This window comes from Canis lupus, chromosome 11 (genome assembly GCF_048164855.1).
Source record: "Canis lupus baileyi chromosome 11, mCanLup2.hap1, whole genome shotgun sequence".
Lineage (NCBI taxonomy): Eukaryota > Metazoa > Chordata > Mammalia > Carnivora > Canidae > Canis > Canis lupus.
The window spans coordinates 38726626-38742601 of NC_132848.1; the positions used below are offsets into that span (position 1 = coordinate 38726626).

Here is a 15976-nt window from a genome sequence, read left to right on the forward strand (position 1 = left end):
TGGTTTATCCACCCCAGCTCTAACTTTGCTCAATATACCTTTTTACCATCAAGTTCTATCTTCATTCTTCAGGATCATCTTGCTGGCTCTGTCTCATCTCTTTAGGCTTCTTGGGAATTCTGTGGCAGTTTTCTGCTCTCTCTCCCTAGCCTGTGTGCATTTCTCCTTTCTCAGTTTTCATCCCTGGTGTGTTATCAAACCCAGTGACAACAGAAATCATGATTTCTCTCCATGATCATTTTTCTTTTCCTTTACCTTAACCCTGAATAAATGGCTTTATCATTTTCTAAGGGTTCATGAACTAATACATCAATCAATCATCAAATATTTATTAAATTTTATTATGAGCTCAGTGCTTTGCTGGAACTTTACAAGTATATAATAATATTTCATCTTACACCTTCTATTTACTTTTATATCTCTGGAAGCCATTTGTTATTTTTGTATGATATGATAAGTGCCTACATTTTATAGATTGAGTTCTAAAATATAGTGTATAGACTTTACCCTCAGCTCTATGCTTTATAGCTTTCTAAATCTTCTTAGTTTTTCTTTCTATGTGTGCACTCATTACCCTTATATCCATTGTCCTTTCTCTTTTGTTTTCTGGCCAGATGCAAGGGATCATGTTCTCTCTTTTCTACCTGAATGAGAACTTTGATCTTGGGACATTGGTCATCTTCCATCTTGAACTTCTAAAACACTTCTCTTCTAACAATGTTGTTTTAGAATTGTATTCCATGCATAATTATACTCTTCTAATTTTTCCTATTGTTCTACTGCTGTCATACTTGAAATGGAATTGCAAGAATTAGGCAGGGAATAAAATGCACATGTATGTATTAGAGAGACAGGGAGACAGAGACAGAGTCAGAAATAGAGGAGAAGAACAAGAGTTTAGGGGACAGGAAACATAATAACAACATGCTGATTTGGTCAGCATTTTTTTTTATCAGAATTTTATTTTATTTTATTTTATTTTATTTTATTTTATTTTATTTTATTTTATTTTATTTTATTTTATTATTTTTTAATTTAATTTAATTTTATTATTTTATTTTTATATCTTCCCAGATTTTTATTTTATATTTTCCCTTTGTTTGCAAAACAGATGAAGATGGAAAAATATATTTCTTCATTTTGCAGTTCCTTTTTTAAATAAATTTATTTTTTATTACTGTTCAATTTGTCAACATATAAATAACACCCAGTGCTCATCCCGTCAAGTGCCCACCTCAGTGCCCGTCATCCAGCCACCCCCAACCCCCGCCCACCTCCCCTTCACCACCTCTAGTAGGTTTCGCAGAGTTAGGAGTCTTTCGTGTTCTGTCTCCCTTTCTGATATTTCCCACTTATTTTTTCTCCTTTCCCCTTTATTCCCTTTCACTATTTTTATATCCCTCAAATGAATGAGACCATATAATGTTTGTCCTTCTCCAATTGACTCATTTCACTCAGCATAATACCCTCTAGTTCCATCCATGGCGAAGCAAATGCCGTTTCTATTGGCTGAGTAATATTCCATTGTATACATAAACCACATCTTCTTTATCCATTCATCTTTCGATGGACACCGAGGCTCCTTCCACAGTTTGGCTATTGTGGACATTGCTGCTATAAACATTGGGGTGCAGGTGTCCCGGCGTTTCATTGCATCTGTATCTTTGGGGTAAATCCCCAGCAGTGCAATTGCTGGGTCTAGCGCAGATCTATTTTTAACTCTTTGAGGAACCTCCACACAGTTTTCCAGAGTGGCTGCACCAGTTCATATTCCCACAAACAGTGCAAGAGGTTTTCTCTTTCTCCACATCCTCTCCAACATTTGTGGTTTCCTGCCTTGTTAATTTTCCCCATTCTCACTGGTGTGAGGTGGTATCCATTGTGGTTTTGACTTGTATTTCCCTGATGGCAGGGATGCAGAGCATTTTCTCATGTGCTTGTTGGCCATGTCTATGTCTTCCTCTGTGAGATTTCTGTTTATGTCTTTTGCCCTTTTCACGATTGGATTGTTTGTTTCTTTGCTGTTGAGTTTAATAAGTTCTTTATAGATCTTGGAAACTAGCCCTTTATCTGATACGTCATTTGCAAATATCTTCTCCCATTCTGTAGGTTGTCTTTGAGTTTTGTTGACTGTATCCTTTGCTGTGCAAAAGCTTCTTATCTTGATGAAGTCCCAATAGTTCATTTTTGCTTTTGTTTCTCTTGCTTAGTGGATGTATCTTGCAAGAAGTTACTGTTGCCAAGTTCAAAAAAGCTGTTGCCTGTGTTCTCCTCTAGGATTTTGATGGAATCTTGTCTCACATTTAGATCTTTCATCCTTTTTGAGTTTATCTTTGTGTATGGTGAAAGAGAGTGGTCTAGTTTCATTCTTCTGCATGTGGATGTCCAATTTTCCCAGCACCATTTATTGAAGAGACTGTCTTTCTTCCAATGGATAGTCTTTCCTCCTTTATCGAATATTAGTTGACCATAAAGTTGAGGGTCCACTTCTGGATTCTCTATTCTGTTCCATTGATCTATGTGTCTGTTTTTGTGCCAGTACCACACTGTCTTGATGACCACAGCTTTGTAGTACAACCTGAAATCCGGCATTGTGATGCCCTCAGCTATAGTTTCCTTTTTTAAAATTCCCCTGGCTCTTTGTGGTCTTTTCTGATTCCACACAAATCTTAAAATAATTTGTTCTAACTCTCTGAAGAAAGTCCATGGTATTTTGATAGGGATTGCATTAAACGTGTATATTGCCCTGGGTAACATTGACATTTCCACAATATTAATCCTTCCAATCCATGAGCATGGAATATTTTTCCATCTCTTTGTGTCTTCCTCAATTTCTTTCAGAAGTGTTCTATAGTTTTGAGGGTATAGATCCTTTACCTCTTTGGTTAGGTTTATTCCTAGGTATTTTATGCTTTTGGGTGCAATTGTAAATGGGATTGACTCCTGAATTTCTCTTTCTTCAATCTCATTATTAGTGTATAGAAATGCCACTGACTTCTGGACATTGACTTTGTACCCTGCCATGCTACCAAATTGCTGTATGAGTTCTAGCAATCTTGGGGTGGAGTTCTTTTGGGTTTTCTACATACAGAATCATGCCATTAGTGAAGAGGGAGAGTTGGACTTCTTCTTTGCCAATTTGAATGCCTTTTATTTCTTTTTGTTGTCTGATTGCTGAGGCTAGGACTTCTAGGACTATGTTGAGCAGCAGTACTGAGAGTGGACATCCCTGTATGGTTCTGATCTTAGGGGAAAGGCTCCCAGTGCTTCCCCATTGAGAATGTATTTGCTGTGGGCTTTTCGTAGATGGCATGTAAGATGTTGAGGAATGTTCCCTCTATCCCTACACTCTGAAGAGTTTTGATCAGGAATGGATGCTGTATTTTGTCAAATGCTTTCTCTGCATCTATTGAAAGGATCATATGGTTCTTGTTTTTTCTCTTGCTGATATGATGAATCATATTGATTGTTTACGAGTGTTGAACCAGCCTTGCATCCCGGGGATAAATCCTACTTGGTCGTGGTGAATAATCTTCTTAATGTACTATTGTATCCTATGGGCTAGTATCTTGTTGAGAATTTTTGCATCCATGTTCATCAGGGATATTGGTCTATAATTCTCCTTTTTGGTGGGGTCTTTTTCTGGTTTTGGAATTAAGGTGATGCTGGCCTCATAGAAAGAGTTTGGAAGTACTCCATCTCTTTCTGTCTTTCCAAACAGCTTTAGTAGAATAAGTATGGTTTCTTCTTTAAACATTTCATAGAATTCCCCAGGGAAGCCATCTGGCCCTGGACTTTTGTGTCTTGGGAGGTTTTTGATGCCTGCTTCAGTTTCCTCCCTGGTTATTGGCCTGTTCAGGTTTTCTATTTCTTCCAGCTCCAGTTTTGGTATAGTTTGTGGTTCTCTGGAAATGCATCAATTTCTTCTAGATTGCCTAATTAATTGGTGTTCATAACATGTTTTTAAAAAGGTTTGCATTTCCTTGGTGCTGGTAGTGATCTCTCCCTTCTCATTCATGATTTTATTAATTAGAGTCTTCTCTCTCGTCTTTAATAAGGCTGGCTAATGGTTTATCTATATATTAATTCTTTCAAAGAACCAACTCCCGGTTTTGTTGATCTGTTCCACAGTTCTTCTGGTCTCGATTTCGTTGAGTTCTGCTCGAATATTAACTCTCTTATTCTGCTGGGTGTAGGATCTATTTGCTGTTTTGTCTGTAGCTCCTTTAGGTGTAAGGTTAGCTTTTGTATTTGAGTTCTTTCCAGTTTTTGGAAGAATGCTTGTCTTGTGATGTATTTCCCCCTCAGGACTGCTTTTGCCGCATCTCAAGGTTTTGAACGGTTGTATCTTCATTCTCATTAGTTTCCATGAGTCTTTTTAATTCTTCCTTAATTTCCTGGTTGACCCTTTCATCTTTTAGCAGGATGGTCCTTAACCTCCACGTGTTTGAGGTCCTTCCAAACCTCTGGTTGTGATTTAGTTCTAATTTCAAGACATTATGGTCTGAGAATATGCAGGGGACGATCCCCTTTTGGGGATCAGTTTGGTATCGGTTCAGACCTGATTTGTGACCCAGTATGTGGTCCATTCTGGAGAAAGTTCCATGTGCACTTGAGAAGAATGTGTATTCAGTTGCAGTTGGACGTAAAGTTCTATAGATATCTGTGAAATCCATCTGGTCCTGTGTATCATTTAAAGCTCTTGTTTATTTGGAGATGTTGTGCTTAGAAGACATATCACATGTAGAAAGTGCTAGATTGAAGTCACCAAGTATAAGTGTATTATTATCTAAGTATGTCTTAAGTTTGGTTATTAATTGATTGATATATTTGGCAGCTCCCATATTCAGGGCGTATATATTGATGATTGTTAAGTCCTCTTGTTGGATAGATCCTTTAAGTATGATATAGTGTCCCTCTTCATCTCTCACTACAGTCTTCGGGATAAATTTTAGTTTATCTGATATAAGGATGGCTACCCCTGCTTTCTTTTGAGGACCATTCAAATGGTAAATGGTTCTCCAACCTTTTATTTTCAGGCTGTAGGTGTCCTTCTGTCTAAAATGAGTCTCTTGTAGACAGCAAATAGATGGGTCCTGCTTTTTTATCCAGTCTGAAACCCTGCGCCTTTTGATGGGGTCATTAAGCCCATTCACATTCAGAGATACTATTGAAAGATATGAGTTTAGTATTATCATGATACCTATTCAGTCCCTGTTTTTGTGGATTGTTTCATTGGACTTCCTCTTAAAGAGGAATTTTAAGAGTCCCCCTTAAAATTTCTTGCAGAGCTGGTTTGGTGGTCACATATTTTTTCAGTTCCTGCCTGTCTTGGAAGCTCTTTATCTCTCCTTCTATTCTGAATGAGAGCCTTGCTGGATAAAGTATTCTTGGCTGCATGTTCTTCCCATTTAGGACCCTGAATATATCCTTCCAGCCCTTTCTGGCCTGACATGTCTCTGTGGAGAGGTCTGTTGTTAATCTGATATTTCTCCCCATAGAAGTTAGGGATCTCTTGTCTCTTGCTGCTTTAAGCATCTTCTCTTTATCTTTGAAATTTGCAAGCTTCACTATTAAATGTTGAGGTGTTAAATGGTTTTTATTGATTTTAGGGGGGTATCTCTCTATTTCCTGGATCTGAATGCCTGTTTCCCTTCCCAGATTAGGAAAGTTTTCAGCTATGATTTGTTCAAATACATATTCTGGACCTCTGTCCCTTTCGGCGCCCTCAGGAATCCCAATTAAACATGGATTTTTCTTCATCAGGCTGTCACTTATTTCCCTTAATCTATCCTCTTGATCTCTTAATTGTTTGTCTCTTTTTTCCTCAGTTTCCCTCTTTGCCATCAACTTGTCTTCTATGTCACTCACTCGTTCTTCCACCTCGTTAACCCTCGTCGTTAGGATTTTATTTCATTTAGTTGATTTTTAATTTCTGCTTTATTGGATCTAAATTCTGCAGTCATGAAGTCTCTTGAGTCCTTTATGCTTTTTTTCTAGAGCCACTAGTAGCTTTGTAATAGTGCTTCTGAATTGGCTTTCTGACATTGAATTGTAATCCAAATTTTGTTAACTCTGTGGGAGAGAGGACTGTTTCTGATTCTTTCTTTTGAGGTTTTCCTTCTAGTCATTTTGCTCAGTGCTGAGTGGCCAAAAATAAGTTGTATTGGGAAAAGGAGAGAAAGAGAGAAGAGAAAGAAGACAAGAAAACGCAAAAAAGAAAAAAGAAAAAAAAAAGAAGGAAAAAAAGAGAAAAGAAAAAAGAGAAGAAAAGAAAAAAAGGGGGGGTGGAGAAGCAAACAGAAATGAAAAAACAAAAAACAAGGGGGAGTATCCTCTGATTCTGTATACTGTAAGTCCCTTGACTTCCCCTGGAACTTTCCAGTGCTGCTTGGTCAATAATTTGTTTTTCCTCTGTCGGTCTAGCTGGTCTTCTGGGGGAGGGGCCTGCTGTGCTGACTTTTGGGTGTCAGCACTTGGGGGAGCTGCTCAGCCCCCTGCCTGGTGCAGGGCTAAGTGAAAGATGTTTAAGCTGTTTATCTGGTGAGACCACCGTGAGGCTCAGTGGGGGTTGTTTACCGGGTGAGGCCCCAGGAGGAACAACAGTGGTGGCGGCCAGCTCTGGAAACCTGGAGTCAGCTCCTGCAGTAGCTACAGAACTCTCCGTCTGCAGGGCCTGGAGGCTCTGGGGCTGGCCGCTGATCTGCTCAGCTCAGGGCAGGAGCGTCCTTGCGGTCCTGGGCTCTCCTGGCCTCTGCCTGTCCCGGGGGGAGGCCGGATCGTGGGCTGTGTCCCCTGCGCCCTGTGCTCCGGAGCCTGCGCTGTTGGAATCGCGCTCCCGGTGGCGTAGCCACCTCTCTGCGGAGCCGCCGCCCGAGCCCCTCCGAGCTGCTCCGGGGTCCCGCCGTGCGCGCTGCAGCCCTTAGGGAGCTCGGCGCACTCTCCTGGGGGCGCAGTTCCTCTGTTAGTGTCCCAGGGAGTCTGAGGGCATCCCTGCCCTCCTGGGTCCTGCTCTAACTCCCTGCGAGCGCCTTTCTGTCCGGGAAGATTGGTGCAGCTCCTGCTTCTCCGGGAAGGGGCTTTCCTGTCCTGGGGACACTCGCCCCGGCCTTAGCCCGGCTCCTCGCGGGGCCCCTCCCCCTTGGATGCCTTTTGTGTCTTTCTTTTTCCCCCGTCTTCCTACCTGATAGAAGCCGAACTCTTCTCACTGTAGCATTCCAGCTGGTCTCTCTTTAAATCTCAGGCTGAATTCGTAGATTTTCAGGATTATTTGAAGGTTATCTAGGTAATTTGGTGGGGATAGGTGACTTGGGGACCCTTCTCTCCCCCGCCCTCTGATTTGGTCAGTATTAACTGTTCCTTTTACACTCAAGATATGTGTAACTGTATTTTCGTCAATATTTTTGCATTTATGCATTAGGTAATTCAACAATTATTTATTAAGACCATGTTATATGTTAGGAATTTTATGGAATGCCCTAGGATGAACATATAAATCCTAACACTATGTAGTAATAGGGACCAACTTCATCCATGTGAAAAAGAAGTTTTCAATAAGCTATCCAGCCATGAAAGATTTGAAGGAAACTTAAATGCATATTACTAAGAGAAGGAAGTCAATCTGAAAAGTCTTCACACTGCATGATTACAACTATATAGCATTCTGGTAAAGGCACAACTGTGGACACAGTGAAAAGACTAGTGATTGCCTGAAGTTGAGGGTGAAGAGAGAGATGAGTAGGTGGAGCACTGAAGATCTTTAGAGCGGTGAAACTACTGTGTATGATACTTTGAGGACAGACACATGTCATTTTAACATTTGTCCAAACCCATAGAATATACAAGACCAAAAGTTAACACTAATATAAACTATGGACTTTGGGAGATTATGATGTGTCAGTGTAGGTTCATGAGTTATAACAAAGGTACCACTATGGTGGGGGATGTTGATAGTGGAGGAGGCTGTGCATGTATATATGGGATCAGGGGATATATATGGGAAATCTCTTATGTTCCCTTCACTTTTGCTATGAACTTAAAGCTTCTCTAAAAATAAGATTCTAAAATAAATAAATAAATAAAAATAAAAATAAAAAATAAAAATAAAATAAAAATAAGATTCTTCATAATAAAAATTTCCAAAGGAATATTTTAAACCTTTATATATATATATCATAAAATTTACCATTATAACCATTTTAGTGTAAAAATCAGAAGCACTAACTACATTTCCAATATATGCACACATCACTATTATATATTTCCAAAATTGTTCACCATCTTGAACATTTCTGTACATATAAGAAATTTCTTTTTCTCTCTTTTTTTAATAATTTATTTTTTAAGTAATTTCTATACCCAACATGGGTCTCAAACCCACAACTCTGAGAACAAGAGTCAGATGCTCCATTTACTGAGCCAATCAGGCACCCTCCACATTAATCAATTTCTTTTCTTTTTTTTAAACTAATAATCTATTTTCTTCATACAATATTCACCTGATTTCTTATAGTTCTTTATGTATTCTATTGGCTCTTTCAGTATATTTAAGACAGCTAGTTAAAAAACTTGACTGTTTCTGATATCTGGGCTTCCTCAGAGGCAGTTTCTGTTCATTTGTTTAAGTAATATATAGGAACAATTTGATTTATTCCTTTGAATGGTGCATATTTTCTTGTTTGTCTTCCTCATGACTATTTTGTTAAAAACTGGACTTTTGAATATTATAATGTGCTAACTCTGTAAGTCAGATTTTTCCTCCTTCCTTTGGTTTTGCTGTATTTTTTATCCTTTACAATCATGATAGTCCATTTGTTCAGTGACTTTTCCAAACTATTTTTCAAAGACCATGTTCCTTGTCATGTGTGATCTCTGAAGTCTGTTTTTTTAGATTGCTTTGACAAAGATTTCCTTAAACGCTTTTTAGTGAGGGAGAGGGAGGGAAAAAGAGAGAGAGAAACTAAAAAAGCACATACACAAGAAAATTAAAAACCTATTTCACAATCTTTTCAGAGAATCTGTCCTCGGACCCTCCTTCAACACTTAGGAGATTGCAGAGCATAGGATCAATCTAATCTGAAAGCTTAGGGTCTTCTCAGGGCTTCTCTGAGCATGTGCATGGCTTTCTAAATTCTCTTGTACACAGGAGTGCATTTTCAATGCTCAATTTACCAGAGAAGCTTCCCCAGCTGCTCCTCAGGACTTTAAGTGGTTATTTTAGGTCTCAATCATAATCTTTTGCTCTAAGCATCTGTGGATTGTCAGTCTGCCTTCAACGTTTTTGAGCAATGCCCCTAGCTTCTCCAGCCTCAGTGAATTCCAGGTTTAGTGATACAGAGATGAGCATCTTGTGTCCATCCTTTAGGTAGTCCCTAGATAGATTAGAACAGATGTGTACAATGATTTACTAATAAGATCTTTTCTGCTGTTTCCAGAACCAAGGACCAGGGTGCTACATACACTGGGAACATGGGCACCTTTTTCATGACTGCCACCTAGCCAAGAATGAGAGCAGGGCAAAGGCAAGCAAAAATGTCACTAAACTGACCTACCATTTTAAGTTATCTTTTTCTTGGTTGCTGCAAACCACTGACAGTTTTTCTAGAATTCTGAAAAAGTTAGTTCTGACCATTTTTTTTCTTTCTTTCTCTCCTTTCTTCCTCTTTCTTTCTTTCTTTCTTTCTTTCTTTCTCTTTCTTTTCTTTTCTTTCTTTCTTCTTTCTTTCTCTTTCTTTCATGTTTTGTGGATACAGAAGCTTGGAGCTACCTACTTTGCCAATTTGCTGACATCATTTCTCTATATTTTGGATTACATGCAGTTTCTGTATTTAAAAAATCCATTGATGTTAGCAGAGCAAATTTGCCATAGAGAAAGGATTTATTAAGAATGTATTTTGTGATTACAAAAACTTTAAAGGGATTTTTATATGTGAAGGGAAGTCAAGTAAATCAAAATAAACTGTAATGTGATGAAACCCAAGAGAGCAACCCTGTGTTGCCCTATTTATCCTGGTGGGTATAGCAGAGAAAGAAGCAGAAGAAACTGAAATAGCTCCTGGAACTGCAATGTCTCATGAAGGGATGCAGATAGCTATGACAAAAACAAACAAATTCTGTATTACTCATCATAGCTACCATCATCATATTCTTAAAATGTGCCATCACCTATCCTATAAAGCCCTGTGTTAAGTGCTGGCAATATAGAGCTGAAAATGACAAATTCCAACTCTTGAATTGTTTCAGTCTATATTAGAAAACAATGAATGTATCAGGAATGCCCACTACTGATTGTACATTAGAGTCATCTGTCATATTTTTAACAACACTAAAATACAGACACTATGCCTAGAAAATTAGATTGTGTTGATTTGAATGTTAAGGTGGGCAAAAGTGTTGTGACAAGTAGGCCCCCAAATTTTGTGGTTTAATAAAATAAAGTATTTCTTCCTCATATAACAGTCCAAAGTTCTAGATCATCTCCTGGGTCTCTACATAGAAACTCATGGAAACAAGTTCCTTCTCTCATGTGGCTACACCACCTCCTAGAACAGTGATGTCCAAGAGAATTTTCCACAGTGGTGGGAATATTCTACATTCATGCTCTCCAATATGATAGTCACTTGCCTATCCACTTTGGTGCTTGAAGTATGGCTAGTGTGACTGAGGAACCAAATTTTAAATTTGATTTAAATTTAGCTTACTTAAATTCAGATGGCTACATGTAGCTAGTAGATACTTTTTTGAAAAGCATGGACCTAAGCCCCTTTAATTACCTGCATGGTTAAAGCTAGATTTCCATGTCCAGCTTCTGTTTAGCCAAAGAAAAATTGCTGTGAGGAGACATAATGCATGAGCGGACCGAGGTAACACATACCACATCTGCTCATATTCTAGTAAATAACTGTACTTACCTCATTGTAAAGAAGGCTGAGAAGTATAATCTTTGGTTGTTCAGCAATATCCTGACTATACTACTATGGAGAAGAGCAGGACAGATCTTGGTGTGCAACTAGTAGGTTCTGTTAAAACTGCTATAAGTTCAATGATTCCATATATTTTTTAAAGCTTCCAAAATGAGTATAATGTTCAGTCATAATTGGCAACCAATGGTCCACATAAAAGTATCTAAAGATATCTTTTCTTTAGCTGAATTCTTTCTATTAGACACATCCATATGGAGAGGCTAAGAAACATACTTAAGTTTTCATATCGACTGTATAGTTTATAAATGTTGCACATGTTATATAACACATAACTCATGTTGTCAAATCAAACTCACATAAATCAAAGCTCTTACCCACTAATAATGTTCAGAATTTAGGTAAATATAAAGCAAAGATGAAATATGGAGAGTCTGAGATTCCTAGAGCATCTCTTACTACTGTTTTTGTTTATCTTGTTTTTTGCAGAATTATACCATGTTCTGGCTAGGATTAACACATATGATCTCTAAGAGGTGTGTGCTTTCGTATCACTTACACATAAGAGATGTTTAAGTTATGAAATACTTTTAGATAGCTGTATAGTTACAGTTAACTTTAGATATATTCAGAGTTACATTTTCTAGGGAGCTATGTTTCATAAATGCATACAGTTCATTACTATTAGCTACTGTACATAACGAAGTGCATCCTCATGCACATCCCATAGATAAGGACTCTCCTACTAGTGAAAACTGTTAATTAGTCATTAGCTTTATCCTAGATATGACAAATTCACCCCCACTCCAAAAAAAGGAAAGAATGAGTCAGTGACATTTAGTTCTTTTATGCATCTAAAGGTTTTGCATGCTCTAATTCTGCAATTCATTCAAAACATGGATTGAACCCTTCCCACATGCCAGATGTAGTGTTTAAGGCATCTGATAGCTTGAATTCAAAGCCCAGGGACTCCACGCTAGGTATAAGGGTTTGGACAAAGTCAATATCTCTAAGCCTTAGTTTATTACTTGTTATATTGAGATGATGACACCTACCTCATAAGGTGGTCGTAAGGAATTGCACTAATATAAGCCACATAATGAACTTCTAGCAACTATCCAATGAGTTTTAGTGATTCTTTACCATTGTTATTGTTAGTGATTGTAATTCCTCAAAGATGGACAGCTTGTTCTCCTATTTCTCTATTAGACGTTAATATATCTGAAGAAAAGAAATAATATATTGTGTAGATATTGTATTATGTGAAAATTCCTTCACATATTTTGACCTCTCTACCCTTTTTTACTTTATTTATGCCCCAATTAATTAAAAAAAAAACCCACATGAATCTAGTCTTATCTAAATATTGAGAAGACAAAACTCCCAAACTCTAAGTTCTGGGAATGTCTATAACTAAGATATGAATTTTTCTGTAAGCGACACATGGTCATAACTGGGGAGATTGACATTATATGATAATCATGCTATAGAATGGTAATGCTATATTTAAGATGTGTGCAAAGGAGTGTGGGTGGATATGGCTGAGAAGAAAGAATTGCTTTTCTGAATTGCATCATTTCACACAGGAAATGCCATTTGTGTAGAATCCAGATTGCTGAATACTCTTGCCAGGCGGAGAAATGGGAAAGACCTTTGAATTCCTATAATGCTCAGCAGAGTAACATGCCCTGCTTATAGTAGGTGTTAAAATTGCCTCTTGATAATTAGGGAAGGGATTGCAACATTTCATATATAACAAGCTCTTTAACAATCTAGGTTGTTACATGTGATTCCTAGTCAAACTCCCAGGGAGGGAAAAAAAAAAAAACAAAACAAAACTCTGTTGACACTATCAAAGCTCTATTTTGGCACTTTTTTTTTTAATGGCTTTCTCCTTTATTAAACATTAAAGCACAAATGGATGGTCCCTGTGGGGAGGACTACAGGGCCCCAGAGCAGGAGGAGGGAACATGCAGGGAGGGTCACACAGCAGAGACCCATCTTCACAGAAAGAGCCCAATATTGATTGCCAGGGAGGAGCAGAGCACGGTCAGCTCAAATTTGGTGATGACATCAGGATGAAGGACCCCAAGCTTCCCAATGCTCTGACCCCTGGCTAAGATCTCCGTGCATCTCCCGTGGAAGAAAGCAGAGCCTTCTGATTCTTTGATCACATATCAGCCCTTCTTTTCACCAGGAGGTACATTAAGCAACTGCATGATTCTGTCCAGTAGCCCATGGATTATCTCAACCCAGGATTCTTGTAATAAACAGCGCAGAGATGCCTGTAGTTTCTTCCACCTACATCTCTGCTAGAATCTTGAACTAGATGTCAGAGATGTCAAACAGTTTCAGAGGAAGGGGCATCTTCCGATTTGCAGGCATGGTCTTTAGGAGGCCAGGAAGAAGGGTAGTGCATGCCACCTGAACTTCAGCCATTTTAGGATTACTAGCGTGGACTGCCTTTGTTGCAGAAATGTCCAAACCAAGTTTATCAGCAATATCTTCTTGGGAGCACAGAGCAAAGGTCAGCGCTTCCATGAATCCAGCAACTCCTGTCTTTGGAGTTCTGTGAGTTTATTAAGAAGAAATTGGTTAGCTACGGTGTAGGTTTTTGGGAGAGTCATCTGAATGTTGTTATAACCATAAGCAATAGCTGCATCTTCTACGATATCACAGGCATGGATAATGTCAGCTCTGGCTGGAGGGATTTCAATCTCAATCTGATTCCCATTGCCTATCACTTTTGACTTTACATCCTGGTTAGAAGGTTGGCAATATTTTCTGGAATTTCTCTGATTCCAACTTTTTTGTTAATTAGATCAGCTTTCACTATTTCCTTTTAGTAAGCCAGTTCTGGAAAGGTATAGGATTTTCCATTAGGAAAAACTACTTCAGCTGCTTCAATCATAAACTGATTCTCACAATATTCACTGAACATGGTGACAATAACATCAAGGACTATTTTTGCCTTAGTGAAGTCAGTTCCTGTGCATTCAGTAAATACATTTCTAGTATTTACGGTTATTTTGGAATGATTTCCATTGATGATTGGAGGCATTGAAAGGACAACACCATTGCTATTCATAGATAACTGGGTATAGGGGTTTCTTTTCAGTGATACGTAAATAATGTTTAAGGTGGTTGTCAGTCTTGTATATGTTCATCATTTCACAAGCTGTATACTCCTTGGTCTTATTTAGAGGCTTGAGTTTGATATCTGAAGGTCGCTTTGCAGTATGTGTAAAAGGGCCTGACAAAGTGTCCATATCATGGGTACCAATAGCAACCAAGGCTCTTTTCCTGCAAATATTCTGATGTAATTTCTCCTGAAGTTCAATGAAGCTGTCGTATCGATCTTTAGTGAACTTTATATTTCGGAGAACTGCTGCCACAGCATAAGGACGTATTTTAGCTGTCTCTTCTGTGATTATCAATTTCTGGATTTCTCCATTAGGTGTTACCCGTTTGTGCACTGGAGCCTTTATCCTTTCTTTGAAGACTTGAAGTCCTCGAACCAATCCTTCCGAACATAGGAGATCATATCTATTAGCAGGGACATCAATTTTGTAAAGAACAACATCAGAGCCTCCCTCTGCCTTTTCATTACCTTGTTCTTTACTTATGATTTCTTTCTCAGAAGTAATTTCATCAAGTTCCAGACCAAATTCAAAACATAGTTCATCAAATTCTTCCTTGGTGTAGTTCCGGCCCAGGGCTTGGAAGAGCAGATCCCGCTTCACGCTGACAGTCGGCATGGTGAGTCAGGCCCCAGGGCCTATCTTGGCACTTTTGAATATCCCTTCTATTTCCCAATGTGTCTGCCTCAGTGTGGATGCCGAAAGCATGTCACCTCTCAGCTCAATGAATACACTGCTAGCTAGAGCAGAAGACACCTAGTTTACACCTCCAGACTAGCAACAATGAATAACAAATGGTAAGCAGAGTTCGGGCATCAAATAGAATGATATTAAAGGTTCTGACTTAGACTACTTATTTTTCACGAGCCAAATAACTCAATAGAGCTGAGTGATGGTTTTTACAAGCCCGTCAAAGTGACAGCTTAGTTAGGGTGTGCTGCAGAAAACAACTCAATAAAACTATGTAAACTGATTGTTTACACAACTTGAGCGTTTTTCTTTTCATTTTCCCTCCCTACTAAAACAAAACCCAAGAAAGGGCATTAGCAATTTTTATTTTCTAAGAGCATCTCTTCTTGGCAAAGTACAAATTGGACCTCCACCTCCTAGTTTTTGTCGTATTGAGGGTCCTGTGTTGTTATCTATTAAGATTTTGTTTTCCTACTCCAGGGATTTAATGTGTCATCTCAACCACCATCTTAGCAGTTTTCTATTATGCATCAACACATGCAAATGCACACACACACACAGAGCTTATGTATATTATATGTTTTATACATACACATATACAGTATATGTAATATATAATTACTCTATCTGTATTTTTATAAGACATTCTTATACCTCAGCCTTTGGCTAATAAATAGCTTATTCATTTCTCCTTAAGAACTATCCAAAGTTGAATTCTTATTTGGCTTTATAAATGAAATCACCTGACTGCTACTTATGATAAATTCCATCAAGGTTAATGTGAGAATCTGAGAATTTCTTCCCAATAGACTCACAAGTAGTTTGGGTGCTAATGCTGCTTTTCCCCTGACTTTACTACTCACCTCCCATCAAGATCATCGGCTCAGGAATCAGACTGCCTGAGTTCAATTCCTGACTCTCTCACTTACCAGCTTTAGGACTTATAGGCAATTTTCTTAGCCATTTTATGTCTATTTTCTATAAAATAGAGACAACCATTATAGAGTTTTGTAGGGATTAAAATGAATTATTGAGTATATAATATGTAACATAGACCCTGGTGCTTAGTAAGCACTCAATTAATGTTTGTTGCTTGGTTACTCTTATCATTAGGCTTCTAAGTTCTCTACCATAATTTAGGGAAGTGGGTATAGAATATCATAATCCAATAAGTCCACTACTTATGGTATTGTTTTCAAAGCCAGTAAACAAATGGTCAATTATAAG

The 15976-nt window shown here is 38.3% G+C and overlaps 1 pseudogene; it reads right to left on the reverse strand.

The window, feature by feature from the left end:
* Nucleotides 1-12907: 12907 nt before the first annotated feature.
* LOC140642258 (phenylalanine--tRNA ligase beta subunit pseudogene) lies at nt 12908-15760 on the reverse strand (annotated as a pseudogene).
* Between the last annotated feature and the right edge of the window lie 216 nt (nt 15761-15976).